Below are 4,469 nucleotides of genomic sequence, written 5' to 3'. Positions count from 1 at the left end.
ACAATATGCAGTTATCTGACTGGGCCTTGAGAGAGCAAAGGGAACAAATTTCAATCCTCTGTGTTTTCGCAATCTACAGACAGCCGAAACGTAAACATATATGAGGGTTGAGCCCAATATCCTCCTATCTGTGGAAACCGGAGAAACGATACTCGATTTCACAACCATTCCGAACCTGCTTTACGGTAACCACCCTTTTATTCCGTATACCTTTCATCTCCTTTTCTCCCAAGCACTAAAAGTTGGACCGGAGGGGGAAAAAAGTCCAAGTCTGGGAATTTTATTGGTCCAGCCTTGGAAAATGGGAGGCCGTTTGGATGAAAATTAAAACGGGCAACTTTAAATTCTCACTACGAAACTCGGATTCTAACCGAGCGTACAATGAAAAGGGTAATACAATTACCAACCCCTTTGAATCGCTGGAGAAATATTTTATTACGGAAACACCCCCGCGGTTCGAGCGCAGAAAATAACCAAATAATATTTCTTGTATCCAGATCGAAACATTGATCAATCTTTTTATCAAGGCATGCAATTTGTGGATTTGAAGAAAATTTACCATTTTTTGTTTCTTTTAAACAAGCTGCAAACAATCCAACGCCTCCGAAGAATCACGAATAAAGAACAGTTGCCCAAAAACTACAAAACAAATTTTCCACAACATTTTCACAGGCAAGATATTTTGTCGTGGTCTTAGGATAGTCATTATTGTTTCTATCAGTTTGGAATCGCAAGACATTTATTATATACTGACTTCCTTTTCCACTCCTTCAAAATCCAATGTATATAAACATAAAACAGCAATATCTCACTGGCACTCTCAACACGACACGCATGAATGGCACACATACGCAGAAAACAAACCCAGTCCTACATGTATTTGTTAAATGTAAACAATGTTTGTAAATCCCAGGCCCTGAAGATGATCTCAATAAAGATCGAAACGTTGGCACGATAAAGAAAATGTTTTTCTGATAGCAACATCACACCACACCGCATCTCACGATTTCTGAATAATCATCGACTAACGGTCACTAATCACCACACATTTATTACACCACATTTGTAATGTCTTAGCAACATATAAATTAGAGGAATAAAAACACAACTGAAACTTGCAAAGAGAAAAAACAAACTGGAATGCATTCAAGTTTCTGTTTTTTTTTTGTTTTTTTTTTAAATTTTTTTACCGATTATAACTATATCAGATAAAACCCATAACAGCGATAGACACTAATGTCAACAATTGTGAACAGGAGATTAAATCGCTAATTATTAGCTACGATAAACACTGTTTTTATACACATATGACCATGAACATTTTCTATAAATGACATGTGTTTGGACTTCTATTTGCATTTTAGAAAAAAAAATTGATGCTAGTATACAAGATGCCAACTTATATGTGCCATCACTTGTTAAAAAAACTCAGTAAGAAAATTAAATCAAGTTTTGAGAATGTGCTGAATATGTAATTAGGTCGTTACCATTCAGTCTTGTGCTGAATCAGTATGTCGGCAATTCGTCATCTTCAGTGTTGACTACGTGTAATTTTTTTGAAGTCACTTCTATTTAATGTTGGGGTGGGAGATGTCTAAACGAAGAACTCGTTAATAAAATCACAGTCGGGTAAAGTTTACAATTGACCAAGTCCTGCCACTCCTAAGGGATGAGAACGGTATAAAGAACACAACTTCAAATCGGGATAATGAGAACAATAGAGAGAATGATAAAGCGTGAAAGAAAAACATTCATGGGCGAATGAGAGAAAAATAGATAAATTGGTGGATAGACAGATAGATAAATAGATAGTTAGGAAAAAAGATAGATGGATAAATATAGAAAGGGAGAGAGAGAGAGAGAGAGAGAGAGAGAGAGAGAGAGAGAGAGAGAGTGAGTGAGGGAGGGAGGAGAGAGTAAAAGAGATAGTAATTGATAGGGCGAATGGGAATTACGTAGAGATAATTTCTTAAGTATAATCAGTGAAAAAAGTTTCTTATAGTTGAATGAAAGTATGAGAAAGAGTCGAAGAAAAAGGTAGAGCGTGCGATTAAGTGAATTAAATTGGTGAAGGGAGTAATTTAGAGATGGACTAGATCTAAATCAAAAACTCCTTTAAAAAAACCGCACTTGATCGTGGTCTTAAATTTGAATAAGTCCTGTCATGCCTGAAGGCTGAAGAAGAAAAAATAACACATCATCAAATAATTTATGTTACATAACTGTAAATATTTGAAGAGGGAAACATCACTGATGGTAAAGGGATCGAATCTTGGTCGCCCTGAGTACATACAATTTTGTGAGAAAACGACTGCGGTTATTATGACCTGTAGAGTTACAAACCTCCGTTAATTTTTAATTTTCAAAGTTCAGTAGGTTTTGTATAAACCAGAGTAGTGCTTTGACTATAGAGCGAGTCGATTAAATCCGTTTCTGCCCGAAACACGGCTGATACGATTTGAATTTGACCTTATGCGGCATTATTTAGCCCAATTTGAATCTTAATCCGGTTCGAGCGGACCGTTACAAATTCTTTAACCATTGTTGAAGAACCGAAGTAAATCGAATATTTTCCAAGTCGCCGATTTCGAGCATTAGCGTTAATAAGGTGAGCATATGGAAAGTGAGAATAGATTTGGTTCTGTATCCGGACTCTCAGAAGTTAATTAATTTGCTTGTTCTGAACCAGTGAGTCCCAGTATAAGCACAAAGGTAAACATGAACCAAAGCACGTTTATAGAGTTTCGCTATCACGTCAGGTATAACCTGGACAATGTATGTTTTTGAAATAAATGTTTAAACTAATAACTATAGAATAATGTTGAAGGTAGAAGATTGTTGTAGAACCTTATGTTTCAACACAAAGAAAAGGTTTATTGGTTTATACAATTATTGTAGGAGTATTGTTTCTAATTTATTTCCTAAAAGTCTGTTAAATATAAAGAAATAACGATAAAAGGTAGAAGGGACACTTACTGTGATATTTGCTTCTTTACTTGACATAACTCCCTTTCTTGAGTAAAGAATGCGTTGGAGATCATTTGTACAAACACACAGCCATTTTTTTGTGTACGTCGGCCTCCTGTTATGGTCTTACTTCCACATTTTACAATATTCCGAAAAAAAACTTAGGTTTGTATAAAAAACAGAAATAAAATAAGATTTTGTAAAGAAATACGGACAAAAACAGCTGACTCCGTGTCATATGTGGTAATGGGGAAAATGGTCTTTAATGACCCGAGTAACTCGAACCCAAAGGTTCCCTGCTGGAGAAATAAAAAGTTTCACCCCGTGGCAACACTATTAAAGCACTGATTGTTGGAAAACAAGTTTAATTTGGACGTGCCGCTTCGCCGGTGTTACGTGACGGATTAGAACTGGCGGCTATATTAAATCCTTAATCCTCGGTTTCTGTCTTATCAGCCTCGACTTTATGTTCACCTCGTCCGCGATTCCATCACGGTTGCATAATTCAAGAGGTACGAGTCGGTGAATTTATCCGTTCTCCGTTTCGGATCCCTTCAATTTACTCTAAGGGCTTTCGCTGCCCAGTGCGGTCATTGCCAGGTGCGCATTAGACGGGATAGTCCGTCCCTTTAATCCGCCCGTGTTCACCGCACCGAGCCGATCCGGATGCAATCGAATTCTATCCAGTTGGAATCGTTTTAAACCGGCTTTAAACTCGGATTTTCTAATTCAGTTATATCTAAATCGACTCGTCCTATAATTAAATAAACAACAATTTACTACTCTCTTAACCTCCATTTCAAATTTCGAATGAAGGGATGAAGATATCAATATTACAGACAATGCTTATCAGTTTATCACATTTATCCATGGTCTACATAATATATGCTTAAATACATATAAATCGCTCCAAAATAAACTTATTTTGATTTCTCATAGAGTTACTGAGAGAAAGAGAAAAATGGCATACGTGCCTGGAAATATTGTTAAGAAACTGTTTCAGAAAAAATAAAGGAGGGAAAGAGAGAGAGTGTGTGGGTGTGAGAGAGAGCTTTTTAGCCCTTTTAGAAAGTAATTAAATTATTATTACTTTAAATTTATAATTTAATTTGTTAAATGGGTGTGACCCTCCTTTTTGCTATTTGTCAAATGTCGTGTAATCGGATTGGATTCTCGGCGACAAATGAAACGGCCACGGATTTTATCTCAACTAAAAACCTTATTAATTTTAATGTATTAATTGGTCAAGCGGACCACGAATTTAATGAATTTAACGAATAAAAATGAAGTATACTTCACTAAAGCTCTCCGTGGCCATTTTCTTTGTCGCCGAGAATCCAATCCGATTACACGACATTTGAAAAATGGCAAAAAGGAGGGAAAACTCAAAAGGTGGGGTTGAGATGGGAAGTTGGTGTCCGAGTGGATCGAAATCACGATAGCTCAAGTGGTAGAGCAGCGGCGTATCTAGCCGAAGATCGTGGGTTCGAATCCCGCTCGTG

This window comes from Cimex lectularius, unplaced genomic scaffold, assembly GCF_000648675.2.
Source record: "Cimex lectularius strain Harlan isolate CLEC.00 unplaced genomic scaffold, Clec_2.1 scaffold77, whole genome shotgun sequence".
Classification (NCBI taxonomy): Eukaryota; Metazoa; Arthropoda; class Insecta; order Hemiptera; family Cimicidae; genus Cimex; species Cimex lectularius.
This window is presented reverse-complemented; position numbering follows the sequence as displayed.